The following is a 15,356-nucleotide window of genomic DNA, read 5'->3' on the forward strand; positions in this document are numbered from 1 at the left end:
CGTTTTGTACCTTACCGATCCGCTAGTTACCGAACCGGCCTGCATGACTCTGATTTAGCTCATCCATCCACCCACCCTGCAGGGATCACTAGGCTCCCTTACATCAGACTCCTAGCTCTCTGGAGCCCCTGTCAGACTCCTCTACCCCTGTTGGAGATACCTGGTAGTTGCAACCTGGTACCGGAGCGCTTCAAGTCCATCCCCACCATCAGCAGCCCTGGTGAACAAGTGCTCCGGTGCTTAGACTCCGCACTCTGGGGACTGATAGAGGTGCTGTCAGGCGGTCCGTTACAGTCCCATGTAATGTCCTCCGGGCGATGCCGGCATCTGTCTTCCGGGTTCTATTCCCTGCGACGTCGGGACCTACGGGAGACAGAACTGGCGGGAAGTTTGAAAATTACAAAAAGTGACATTCACTAAAATCACATAGTATAACATTCCTGTATCAAACCATTTCACATACATTTTGTCCCGAGTGCTTTGTCCGGCGCCCTGCCTGCATTTTGACTGTTCTTTCTGCCTGGAAACTGAGAAACGTCCATGGCGTCCAAAAAGCGTCCCTTTAGGTCAAAAGCGGTTTTAGACCGGCTAGAGAACAGCGATAGTAAATCAGAACCACTTGCAGAATTGAGTGATAATGATTGGTGGGGGAAATTCCTCATCAGACACTGAAAACGATTCTGCGACTTTGCTCAGTGATGTGAGAACTTGGCGCTCTATTTCACATTTCAGTGTTTTTGGTTTGATTATATTATTGAAATAAATTTATTATTATATTATTATTTTTATGATTATTTATTATTATAACTTATGATTTCGTGTTTCAAATTTTAACATACCCGGGATGTTTACTAGACTCTTCGGACAGATTTCAGTGAGTTATTCTTAAAAATTACAGACCTACAATAAAAAAAAAAAACATATTTCCATGCAAAAAAATGTACCGCTTTGAGCACAGAAATATGGACTTAATCAGACCGCTAGGGAGGTTAAGATGGAATGCGTGGATTTTCCTAAAAAATGTGATCTATTCTGAGGTCCAGGTGTCACCTATTTATAAACAATGCCTTCCTTATAATCTGACTTTGTCTCTGAGAAATTTGGTCCGTTTGGTGTACATTATTTCCTCTTCTAGGATATTAAAATATTTTGTCATTTTATTTTCTCTAGTCTGAAAGTCAGGTTGATTACAGAATTTTTCCAAGTTCTGCTGGCACCGTGCGATCTCCTTCGCTAGAGCATTAAGGAGTTGCTTCTTGTGTTCCTCGATGAGTCCCATCAGTTTGAAGGAAGACTCATCCAGAACTTGTGTCCATCTAGATCGAAAAGCTTTGTCTTCTATCTGAAAATAGAACATTTTAATCCTTAGATCCCCTTGGAATTCTATTTTCTTTAGGTATTCCTCAAAGGATGCAACATCCCACATAGATGCGATGCGATCTCCTTCGCTAGAGCATTAAGATGTTGCTTCTTGTGTTCCATGATGAGTCCCATCAGTTTGAAGGAAGACTCATCCAGAACTTGTGTCCATCTTGGTCAAAAAGCTTTGTCTTCTATCTGAAAATAGGAGAACATTTTAATCCTTAGATCCCCTTGGAACTCTATTTTCTTTTAGGTTTTCCTCAATGGATGCAACATCCCACATAGATGCGATACGATCTCCTTCGCTAGAGCATTAAGATGTTGATTCTTGTGTTCCATCTGAAAATAGGAGAACATTTTAATCCTTAGATCCCCTTGGAATTCTATTTTCTTTTAGGTATTCCTCAATGGATGCGACATCCCACATAGATGCGATGCGATCTCCTTCGCTAGAGCATTAAGATGTTGCTTCTTGTGTTCCATGATGAGTCCCATCAGTTTGAAGGAAGACTCATCCAAAACGTGTGTCCAACTAGATCGAGAAGCTTTGTCTTCTATCTGAAAATAGGAGAACATTTTAATCCTTAGATCCCTTGGAATTCTATTTTCTTTAGGTATTCCTCAAAGGATGCAACATCCCACATAGATGGGTCTCAGTGGACAGTAACCGTTGTAACTTCCTAAAGATAATTTCAAAGGTTTCCCCGTCATTCGTGTTATCAGCAGAGAAACTGATTTGCTCTTCGATAGGTGATGTGCAGTCAATGTAAGGAACAGTGGGGTGGGTTTACTAAAACTGCTGCACTCAGAATCTGATACAGCTATGCATGGCAGCCAATCAACTTCTAAAGTCAGCTTGTTCAAATAAGTGATGGATAAAAAATCCTGGAAGCTGATTGGTTTCTATCCACAGCTGCACCAGATTTTGCACCCTCCAGTTTTAGTAAATAACCCCCACTGTTTTTTTCTCTTTACAAGGCTTGATTGTGTTAAAGTTAAGGATGAGCCGAAATTGGTTCAGTTCTGTTTATCCCTACTTCAAACTTCACAGAAATTCAGACGCTGAACCAAACTCCATTGAAATTATCGGGAGCTCAATGTCTCAAGTTAAAAATGGCCATTTTCTAGGCTAATAAGTAAAAGTGTATAGTGCTACTCAAGGGCGGACTGACCATTTGGAAACTCGGGCACTGCCCGAGGGCCCGGGGTCAGTAGGGGGCCCCATGAGATGCCCCTGGTACCTTTTTCATATGCTTTTTGAGTTTGGGCAAGGACACAGGGGCCCCATGATCCCCTATTGCCCGGGGGCCCCATGAGTTGTCAGTCCGCCCCTGATCTGAGCCTATTCATCAGACCAGAAAAAGAGGGGCAACTAAGCAAGAAGGGAGAGATGGACTTAGCTGAAAAAGAAGGATAGTCTTTCTAGGTGAGAGGCAGTCAAATATCAATGTGAAATTGGTTCATTTTATAGTTTAAAATCCTCAGGAGGGCAAGGGGTTAAGTGGATAAGGGTGAAATGTTGTCCGCACGCAGTGTCTATGAGTGCAATATTAAAGAGTAAGGTGGTCCTCAGCCTGCTCACCAATCCAGGGAGATCCGAAGTAAGAAGAAAGAAGACCTGAACGAAGGGCCGGCATAACAGGCGTTAAAGGGGGTTGGGATGGGCAGAGTCCCATTAGCATAAGGGGGAGTCAAAATAGTTAAGGAAGGAGTGGGGTGGTCTTACAGGGTGTGGCAAGGGTTTTTTTCAGTCTGGAGAGAGTTTTCACAGGGCAAACTTCCCTTCCGCCCGCCCGTTGTTTGATGGTTTGTCTGGGTGGTGGTTGTGCCATATTGGTGCTGGGGGATGTTTGGCGGGGTGCAAGGTCCTCATTGGTTAAGGTGGGCACAAGAAAAGGCACTTTGTAGGAACCCGTCTGAGGTACGGCTTCCAGTTGTTCTGGTGGGGGGTATCTGTGGTGGTGTTTCCGAGTCGGTGATGTTCTAGTTAAGCTGGACGCAGGTATTTGTTTTTCTTGATGCCTATTGGGACCTTGAAAGAACGTATGTTTATACTGTGTTTTTCTATTATTTAAAACATTTTATTTATTGATTTTTGTTCGGGAGCAGTGATTTTTTAAATGCCTAAAGTGAAGCATTTCAAATGCCTGGGGTGGTGTTCTCATCCTACCTGAGAAGGGGCGCATCTCCATGATGTACAGAAAAGTCTGAAGCTGCGCTGACATTTACATTGACAAGAAAAAAAAGTGTTCAAATTTGCTGGCAAATGCAATTTCATTGCCAGCTTCCTTAAAACAAAACAAAAAAACAGCACAATGACCCCACCCAGATGTTCGCTATCTATTTTAGGGGAACTATGAAAGGAATGGTATTCTTTTTTTTTCTTTTTTATTTAAGCCGGCAATGAATGTAATTTACCAATGAATTTGTAATTTAAACTGTATCATTTATTTTTCTACGTAAGTGACACTTTTGTTGTAGTACATCCTACAACAAAAATGAACAAATTGGGGGATATCTCACGCATAAAAAATAATTTTAAAAAAATGCGCGAAGGCCCCCCTTTGAAATCTATACCAGATCCTTAGGGACCACCCCATACCAGACCACATGTCCTCAACATGGGGGGTTATCTTGGCCCTCTGGTAAAGCACTTTGTCCCCATGTTAAAGAGGTCAAAGGCCTCTTCCCCACAACCCTGGCAGTGGGGGTCTATGGACAGAGATCTTAACAGAATCTGGAATCACTCTTAATAATAAGGAGGCCACCAGATAACACCCATACCCCCAGGGCCATGGATAAGGGGGTACCACCAGTCCTCCTGTATGGGGCACAGTCCAGCAGGGGAGCCCATGCCGATGGGTGAATCAGATGTGGACTGGGATGTTGATCAGCTCAATGGAGAGCAATTACTGGAACCAATCCTCTGTATGGCTTTCTCTGCAGCAGCTGAAAGAAAGAGCCATACAGGGGATTGGTTCCAGTAAATGCCCCTCCCCCCCCGTACCCATCCCTCTCCTTGTGCACCATAAGTTTCCCCATGCTGACTAGGCCCCCCTATGTGTTCCCACCCCTGCAGTGCTGCCAGCTTCTCTTTTCTCCTTCCTACTGGCAGCTGCAAGCACACAATTGGATCCTTGAGGATGGAGAGTGGGGGAAGAGTCAGATTAAAGTGTTACATTTGCCAACCCCTTTCTTTCCTTAATGAACACAATGAGTGATCTGAACCAATCAATCACTGTGTTCATAACTGAAGCATAGTAAACTGTTTTTTTTTTGGGGGGGGGCTGTCAGGTTGGCTGTATGGGGCCCGTGGTTTCTAACAGCAGCCTTGCATACCCCTATTCATTCACATAAAAAAAGAATTGTAGCCTAAAAAAAGACACCCAAATGTTTGACAAGCCCTTTCTTAAAAATAAAAAAAAATCCCCCAAAAAAACTTCCTTCATTGTAAATCCATCATCTATCTTGATGCTCCCAGCCTGCCAACTCACCAAAAAAAACCCCCCTGAAGACTCCGAGCACATGACTGATCCCAATGGTGCTGCTCATAGCCAAGTGAAAGCTCTAGAACTGTAATCAGTGATATAAGGGAAGGAGTTGGGATGGTGGTGACATCATTGACCAAAAATAACCTGTCTCTACCAAGTGGCATTGGCCCCATACTAGACATGTGCCGTCAGATGGAAGGTCAATAAGCAGAAGTTCAAGGAACCCCTAGCAACCTCTGTGGAACCCCATTTCATGTCTGAACTAGATTCTGGCATTGAAGGGGGGTGGAAGATGATGTCAGTACTAATTGTTTAAGTGTTTTACACCTCTACAAAAGGTGTGATGGTAACACGCAGCTGGACACACTTTGAGAAGCACCAATATAAGCCCTCCAAAATCTAATTCCAGTTTTTTGTGTTGTTTTACAAAAAACTCAATCACCTCTAGGTGTCCTTTATACTGTACATTCTAAGGATATTAGCAAACTTTGTTGCCAGTTCCCACTATTTTCTGCTCTGTAATATTAGCTGTTGGTTTCCATTTCTATGTGGAACCCTAAGCCTTTATTATAACTCCTGCAGCAAAATCTCATTGTACCAATAAGGAAAGCTGCAATGTCTCTATCCCTGTAGAAGAGCAGAGAACGTCTGGGGTATCTCACCAAAAATGAAAGTCCTATTGTATGGGATGCCTAAAATTTGATCTCTGAGATAACCAGTGAGCCACAATCACACATCAGGAAATCAGGTTGTAGATCGAAAGTGAATGATAATTTTGTCTTTTCCATGTGTTTTATTTTGTTGTAAAAAGAGATACAAATACAGTACACAGTCAGATGCCCAAAAACTGGGTAATCGACGTATGAAAAAAATATCAATCATGTCCAGGGGAGGACTGACCATTTGGAAACTCGGGCCCGGGGTCAGTAGGGGGCCCCATGAGATGCCCCTGGTACCTTTTTCATAGGATTTTTTGAGTTTGGGCAAGGACACAGGGGCCCCATGATCCCCTATTGCCCGGGGACCCCATGAGTTGTCAGTCTGCCCCTGATCATGTCAAGGCAACATAAACAGCAAGATATCGTCTTTCATATGGTCAGTAATGCAAGACAATGATAAGCGCAGTGGCCACAGGGCTAGTACGACAAAGTGGCCTTGGTATCTAACATGGCATCAATTCTTTATGGAAGAACTAGTTTCCAAAAAGAAAAGAGAGAGAAAGAAGAGAGGAAAGATTCCCCCCCGAAGGGGGAAAGGAAGGAGGGGGGTTAGGAGAAGGTAGAGAAAGGGGGATAAGCAGGTAAAGGAGGGGGGAGCGGGAGTGGGTATCCAGTCCACTAGTAGGCCAATTACACAGCCACCAGGCTCGCCAAGAAAACCGTAGGGTGCCGGTATGTGAGCCATGGGCTCCAAACCTTTAGGAATCTGTCATGAGTTCTAGTAAGAATACTGGTCAGTTGTTCTTTAATAAAGATGCCATCAATACGAGATTCAACTTCTGAGAAATGGGTAAATTGCTTCCCCCATGCTTTAGCGATTGTGAGCTTAGCAGCTAGCAGGGCATAATGAACCAATTTAAATTGGTGTTTAGTAATGTCCGGGGGTTGGAAATGCAGCAGGGCTAGCCAAGGGTTCTTAGTGAGCAGCATTCCTAGTAGGGTACGCAATAGTGAAAAGACTCTGGGCCAAAAACGACCCAACATAGAAGGATCATTTTTTTAAATAAAAGATAAATGGCTTCTGCTTCTTTTCTTTTTACGAAAAATTGAAATTTCCTTTAACCATTTCAATACCGGGCAATTTTACACCTTCCTGCCCAGGCCATTTTTCACGTTTCAGCGCTCTCACACTTTGAATGACAATTGCGCGGTCATACAACATTGTACCCAACCTAAAATTTTATCATTTAAAAAAAAAAAAAAAAAAAACACAACTAGAGCTTTCTTTTGGTGGTATTTAATCACCGCTGGGGTTTTTATTTTTTGCTAAATTAACAAAAAAAGACCAAAAATTTTGAAAAAAAAACACGTTTTTCTTTGTTTCTGTTATAAAAGTTTACAAATAAATAATTGTTCTTCATAAATTTAGGCCGAGATGTATTCTGCTACATGTCTTTGGTGAAAATAACCGAAATTAGGATGTATTATTTAGTTTGTAGGAAAGTTATAGAGTTCACAAACTATGGTATAGATCTGAATATTGATCAGTCCTGAAGTACTGACAGCCAATCTAATTTCTTGAGGTCCAAGAATGTCAGGACAGTACAGATATCCCCCAAATGTAAGGACAGTACAGATATCTCCCAAATGTCAGAACAGTACAGATATCCCCCAAATGTCAGGACAGTACAGATATCCTCCAAATGTCAGAACAGTACAGATATCCCCCAAATGTAAGGACAGTACAGATATCCTCCAAATGTCAGGACAGTACAGATATCCCCCAAATGTCAGGACAGTACAGATATCCTCCAAATGTCAGAACAGTACAGATATCCCCCAAATGTCAGGACAGTACAGATATCCCCCAAATGTCAGGACAGTACAGATATCCCCCAAATGACTACTTTTTGCAGAGTAGACAGTCGGACGTACTTCATAAGAGGAATGGCGAGTTTTTTGAAGTTGTATTTTTTTTTACATAATTTTTCGGAAAATTAAAAAATTAAAAAAATTATTTTCACTATTTTTTTTTTACATACTGTCACCAGTGCAGTACAGCGTCATCATATAACTGGCATGGCGGTGATCAGGGACACTGACTGGGGACAGTATGAAAAAAAAATATATATATATATATATTTTTTTTTTATTACATTTTTTTTTTTTAAGATTTTTTTTTCATATTTTACTATGACCAAAGTAGTACAATGTTACCATAGTAACATTGTACTACTTTGGGGAAGTGATCAGTATTTTTTTTTTTTTTTACACAATTTGCTTATAGCAAAGAATTACTTTGCTATAAGCAAGCATTTACTTGAATGACATCGATTGATTCAGGTTTTTTTTTTTTTTTTTTTGTGCTTAGCTGTGATTTGGCCACAGCTAATCACATGACATGTGCATGTGACCTGCTGTGACCATTCACCACTAGGCACTAGTATACAATGGATGGCATGAATGAAGCCATCCATTGTATACAACTGTCATGTGACCTGCTGTGATTGGTCACAGCAGGTCACATGGTACCGGCAACAGGGGCCGGTACTCAGATCTGTCATCAGCCGTGTCCGAGGTACACAGCCGGTGACAGATCGCGCAACTGCGCGGCTCTGCAACCACTCGGCTCTGCAACCGCGCGGCTCTGCAACCGCGCGAACTGCGCATGCGCGGGAGGATGCCAAATGGGGTGCTCCCGGAAAGCTGAAGCATTTTTACGGCCGCCAAACGGCTATAGGCCAGGCGGCTAATGGTTAAGCAACTTATGACCAAAACTGGCAAAATTATTTTAGTACTCTTTTATCATTCCATGATAAAAATCATCGAGAACCAAATGTTTAACATTTGGTTAAAAATACATTTGGCGTCCAAGTCGTCTACATGCAGCCCAGCGACTCTTGATGAGAAGTAAAAGTGGAATTTATTAATGAATTAAAACAAAAATTGGACAGCTAACAAAGATCATCATCGTACTTTTATTCCATTAGCTTGAAGTGATCACTTGCATAAAGTATTTCACAATTCCTAAGCTGAGATACTTTGCAAAACAAGTAAATATTAGGAGAAGCGGATTTTGTGAACTTCCTTTATAACGGGATTTGAAAAGAAAGCTTACGGTGAACGTATAAACAATATATATTGTATATAGCAATAATAAATATATAACAAGTATAACATAATTAATACATAAAAATAATATAAGAAAATACATATTAAATTTATAAAAGAACATTTGCACATGATTGATATTTACCAATTAATTAATTTACTAATTAATTGATAAATTACTACTGGTGATCAGTAGATCAAAAAAGCAGGAGAGATGAGATTACAAGGTCTGCTGAATGATTCCAATAAGGGACATACTCCACCCTTGCTCCTAGAACAGATGAGATTATCTGACTTTGTAAAATCAGCCATAAATGGATCAAAATTTGGCTGGTTCAGTAGGCACAGGTATCAGGGCTCTGTCCACAGCAGAGGTACTCGGAAACCTGGCTTTCCTGCCAGTACTTTGCATGGCTGTAGAAATTCACACTGGAAGACATCTATGCGCATTGGCGCACGCATGCGAGCTGGAACACGAATGTGTACTGGAGTACAATTACGCACACCACCAGCCCAGTTTGGCGCCAGATGGCCTTTATAAGGAAGCCCATCACTTTCTCTAACTGCTGGTTGAGCCCTGGCTACCCAGTGGTTTTGTCCTGTGTTTGCTATTGTCATCTCCTGTTACTGACTCAGCTTGTTCCTGGACCTACCTTCTCTGCCTGTCTCCTGATCTGACCCCAGCTTGGCTAATGGATATTCTCACTTACTCTCCTGATCTGACCCCGGCTTGGCTAACGGATATTCTCACTTACTCTCCTGATCTGACCCCGGCTTGGCTAACGGATATTCTCACTTACTCTCCTGATCTGACCCCAGCTTGGCTAACGGATATTCTCACTTACTCTCCTGTGGATGACCCCGGCTTGGCTAATGGATAATCTCACTTACTCTCCTGTGGATGACCCCGGCTTGGCTAAAGGATATTCTCACTTACTCTCCTGTGTATGACCCCGGCTTGGCTAATAGATATTCTCACTTGCTCTCCTATGTATGACCCCGGCTTGGCTAATAGATATTCTCACTTGCTCTCCTATGTATGACCCCGGCTTGGCTAATAGATATTCTCACTTACTCTCCTGTGGATGACCCCGGCTTGGCTAATGGATATTCTCACTTACTCTCCTGTGGATGACCCCGGCTTGGCTAATGGATATTCTCACTTACTCTCCTGTGGATGACCCCGGCTTGGCTAAAGGATATTCTCACTTACTCTCCTGTGGATGACCCCGGCTTGGCTAATGGATATTCTCACTTACTCTCCTATGTATGACCCCGGCTTGGCTAAAGGATATTCTTACTTACTCTCCTGTGTATGACCCCGGCTTGGCTAATGGATATTCTCACTTACTCTTCTGTGGATGACCCCGGCTTGGCTAATGGATAGTCTCACTTACTCTCCTGTGTATGACCCCGGCTTGGCTAATGGATATTCTCAGTTACTCTCCTGTGTATGACCCCAGTTTGGCTAGTGCATAGTCTCACTTACTCTCCTGTGTATGACCCCGGCTATCCATCTGACTACGTCTGCTCTAATCCTCACCTGGCATCTGACCCTGGCTCTGAACTGGCTACTCTTCTGTCCTCCGCTACTTTGAAGGCCTGCTATCTCTCACATGTGCCACCTCTCTGTAGACACCATTCCAGTGAATCATCTGTTCTCCTGGGTGTACCTCTAAGGATCCTCGGTCAGATCATTTCTACAAGCACTCCTGCAGGTGATCTGTGCTACTTTGGGCATGACTCCTTCTGTTCCATCTTCAGAGGAGTCTGGAACTTATCCGCAAGGGAAGCCCTCTCTCCATTGGCCTCCAGCACCAGGTACATGATAACAGGACAAATTTCGATCTCTTTTGATCTCTACCAATTGACTTCTGTACAACCAGCCTGTTGAAAAATGTCTGCACAATCAGCACTGCTGGCTATAGCCAGCAGTGCTGATCAGTGCATTCTGATGGCAGGGAAGACTTCCCACTGTCAGAATACAAAGCCTCAGTGGGAGTGATTCCTCCAGCCCATCGTGTGTCATTTTTTTTTTTCAACCCGCTGGTTGATTAAAAAAAAAAAATTATCATGTATGGACTGCTTAAGTTAAAGCTAGGTTGATAACAAGCAATGCTAGGATGTCCTACTTTTCTTTCTCGTGTTATCGACTTTTAAACTATAAAAAGAAGAAGAAGGAAATGTTTATGGTCCTTGAAGAATCAGTCCAGCCAGATTGCTAATGAAGTATAAAGGTGGGTAAAAATAAGGAATAGCTAACAATAGATTACTATCTAGGACCTTATGAGAAGTACGGATGCCATTTCTTCAGAACCTTTTTAGTTCTTGTTGGTGTCTTGAATCCTGAACTGTGTGAAGTGGGATTTTCAAGAACATAAAATGTCAAATGTAAGAAGAAAGTGGAAATCTGGCACTCTGTACTCCACAACTTTCCATGAAAGTTCAAAGTGACCCTGTAGGTTACAAAAATACTCCATACAAAAAGTCCCTGCATTAGAAGAGCTTCTCTGGTGGCCTGTATCTTCTACTTTCTCTTCATTCAGGACAGGTTTGAGACTGTCAGATGCCTGTGTCAACCAGCTACCAGCTTTGATTCCTTCATAAGGTGGGGGTATGGAACCACAGTGAGCAAAAAGGACTCAGACACTCAACACTCCCAGAAGGGATGAATGCTGAAGAACTTTATAGAGGCTACAGTGTTGGAACAGAAAGAATGCAGGAGACACAGGTCATTGGAGATGTGTATGCAAGCTTTTAAAATGCAGGGAACTTTCATCTGTACGTTTTTCCTTACAGAGTCACTTTCAATGATGTGTAGATCTGGTAGTAGAGGAGACCTTGAGCAGTATGTAGGCAGATGCAGTCTCTTTTCTCCACTGTGGGTGGTGCTGAACCGGAATGGTATGACATCCTGAAGAGGAAGTCAGGAGAAACTTGGTTTCTCTAAGGTTTCCTGGGGACAGTGTTGTGGTTGGCTATGCTCCATTTAGGAGACTTCTTGTGGCCATCTTGGGTCAGCAGAGTCTTTATAAGTCCCTACTGCCAGTCTTTGGTGCACTTTTTGTGAAGTAGACAGAGTAGTGAAAGAGCACCTACCTGTCATGGAAAGTGATAGCTGCAGGGAAAGGTTCCAGGTGAGTAGAAACAGGCTAGGGATTTGTAATGCTTTATGGCAGCCTCCCCTTTGGGAACTGCCTGGACAGGCTGCATTCTGCCCTCTGCAGACAGATGCTGTTGGTGCATCTTTACCCACTGCATCTCTGCATGGAACTGAACTGCGAGTGTTACCTGAAGCAGTACTCTCCCCCTGGGGTTGCTCGTAGTTCACATTCTCTGTGATACACGTTTTGAGTTACCCTGCATCCGAACTGTGTCTTTACTGCCACAGCACCAAGCTGCACCTACTCACAAGCATCTGACTTGACATTTACAATATGACGTTCATTACTTTTTTATATGCTCTGTACGGAGACATTATCATCTTGGATTATGGAACAAATGTTTGTACCATAGAGGGCACTTAGTCCAGTATGGCCATCAAATGACCAAGTAAAGTGACCCCTTAAGGACTCTTGTCAATTGGCTGTCTATACCATTATGGGTTCCCTATAATGTCAAATGTCTAATAGTTGTTAATAGGCTTTGTAGGTTGAAAGCATCCTTTGGAGCTCTCCAATGGTATTTTTGTATTTCCCAAGGGGGCTGTTTGTTTTGTACTCCCTTGGACCCCTTTTTACTATTTCACTAATACCACTGGGCAAACCAAATATCTTCAATACTGAGGTGTAATCCAAGCCACCAGCTGCATGGAACTTCCATTTTTCACTCATCTATTTGCAGTGGGTCAAATATTGGTACCATAAAGCTCATAAAAAAATATCTGCGGACAATTCATACGATCTGCACCTTCGCAGCTGTGTTGTAAGTGTGATTTAATTACTTGACTTTGAAGTGTTTGTTCTAAGCCCAGGCGGTATGTAAAAATAAGACGAAAACAAAGAGTTTCCTTATGACTTCATAAGCCATCAATGAACAATTCCAGGTATAGATTACACTTTTCCGTTCGCGAGGTATAAGTGAAAGGTCAGGGGTCAAGCAGCATGACTGTCTTTAAGCTCCAGAAACAGCTGTGCTCATCAAAGAGAGGTATGCCAGCTGAACATCCTGATTGTTTTTAGGCAATGGCCCTTCCAGAATGTGATCTGTAGAACAGTGGTGAGCAGTCACGGTCAGTAGTCACCAAACCGGATTGACTTCTTTGGCGTGGTAAAGTGGACATAAGGTAAATTATTCTGTGCTACGAAGTCCAAGGAATCAGGTGGTTCCTGCCTCTGAGTGGTTCAAATTGACATTCGGGCAAGCGGCTACTGGACATACTCCAATTGAATAAGGCAAATTATTCTCATCTGTGAAGTTCAAGAATTCATGTGGCTTCTGCTTCTATGTGGTTCAAGTTGACTTTAGCCAAACAGCTGCTGAACGTGATCAAAGGCCACACATGTAAAAGAGCTTTATTTGAGAGATTATGTAATGTGCTCAATATTGAGGTCCCCTTTATCGTCTTGGCCCTCTGATTCTGCATCATGAAGAATGCAAAGCCAGAGATGGGACAACATCTACGCAGAACACTTATGTTGGAAACTTGGGTCATTCGGAAGCAAGTGTGTTAAAAAGCGGGGTCTGTTGAAAACTTCTGATGTCTGAGTCTTCCCATGTGGGAAGCTGTTGACTCTCACCATCACAAAGCTTCTCAGTCGCCTATCACTCTGGATAAGCAGGATGGTGAAGATAGGGGGATTTCAAAGCAAGGTGTCAGAGATCCAGGTATGACCAGAGATGTGTGGACTGACACAGGGAAACGCAGGCTTCAAGTATGGTGTAAAAGTAATATAATTTATTTAAGGTTACACAATACACAGTGCAAAACCAAACCAAACCTTAAACTAGTCTCAATATGTGCGGGAACACAAGAGTAGTCAGGCAGGCCGGGTCGGTAACTATCGGGTAGACAAGGTACAAAGGAGCAGGCAGGAGAAAGGTCAGGAATAGCCGGGGTCGGTGCACGCAAAGTTCTGGCAGAGTCAGGATCAGGCAGGAATATCATGCAGGAAGCAGGTACAGGGGCTCATGGGGAACAACACCAAGGCACTGATTGCAGGCCTGGTCCTGCTTAAATACACCTCCTGCATTCAGCCTCAGGTGATGGCTTGATTGCAGGAGTGAGACCCTGGCTGCTGAAAGCACCCTCTGGTAGGAGCTGGTACTGCAGCCCACAGAGCAAGTGAGCCACAGCACCACCAGTGGTGAGTCCATTCCTGACACAAGGACTGTAACCCTGGTCAAGAAACTGATGGTGTGTTGGTACTATCCCATTACATGGTGTATGGAAAAATCTGTGTCAAATGACAGGACCAAGTTCAAAGAGTTTACAGACCTGTTGTGTTGCCAGGGGCAATGGCAGACAACAGGCAGAATAGACGCTAGAATGGTGTAAGTTCTCAGAAAGACAGACAATAACAGAGTCAGTAAAGTAACGGCCAGGTCATGTGCAGACAAACAGGGTCAAGGTTCCATACAGAACAATGATAGAACATAAATGGAAGTCAAAGACAAACAGACCTCTGTCCAGGGCATGAACAAACAGACAAGTCTATTGATCAAGCAAAGACGGAATGTCCAGCACTCAATTTAAGCAATCTTGATTAGGGTACAGGTGTGCACTGCAGAGACACTGCAGAGCATATGACAAAGGCATAAGGATTATCATTACAAGTAAATGGTTCAAGAATCATACTCAGCATTCCAACTTGCACAAGACACGTGTTCTGTTATGATTCATGAGCCAGACTATAATTGGTGCTTAGCCATTCAATATACTGAGGCAGAAAATGATTTAATGACTTCAAAGGGACGCATAGGCAAACTAAAACATGTCATCATATTTCTCAAGCTGTCCGGCAAAACCGTGTGCTTGCAATGGTCAACTTTTATTTAGGAGAAGTCCATCTAAATCTGCTAATCTAAAACAACCCTCTCCCCAGACTGACAATGCGGCTGTCCAAGGATGGATCCATTGCGCTTCCAGTGGAGACACTCTGAATAGGAAAAAAGGGAGAAAAAAAAGTCTAAAAGAGGAAATAATGCAGAGACCGCTTTTAAAGCTGAAATTTAGGCATGTCAAGTAGCATGCCTGAACTTCAGCATTGGAGATTAGTAGTGATACTTACTGTAGGAGGTCACTGTTGTAGTGGTGTCTACTGTAAGAGATCACAGTAGTAGCATAGTCTACTGTAGGAGATCACTGTCGTAGTGGTGTCCACTGTAGGAGATCACAGTGGTAGCATGGTCTACTGTAGGAGATCACTGTAGTAGTGGTGTCCACTGTAGGAGATCACAGTGGTAGCATGGTCTACTGTAGGAGATCACTGCAGTAGTGGTGTCCACTGTAGGAGATCACAGTGGTAGCATGGTCTACTGTAGGAGATCACTGTAGTAGTGGTGTCCACTGTAGGAGATCACAGTGGTAGCATGGTCTACTGTAGGAGATCACTGTAGTAGTGGTGTCCACTGTAGGAGATCACAGTGGTAGCATAGTCTACTGTAGGAGGTCACTGTAGTAGTGGTGTTCACTGTAGGAGATCACAGTAGTAACATGGTCTACTGTAGGAGATCACTGTAGTAGTGGTGTCCACTGTAGGAGATCACAGTAGTAGCATGGTCTACTGTAGGA

The sequence above is a fragment of the Staurois parvus genome, unplaced genomic scaffold (assembly GCF_062004578.1).
Source record: "Staurois parvus isolate SC_StPar_1 unplaced genomic scaffold, SC_StPar_1.0 ptg000190l, whole genome shotgun sequence".
NCBI lineage: Eukaryota > Metazoa > Chordata > Amphibia > Anura > Ranidae > Staurois > Staurois parvus.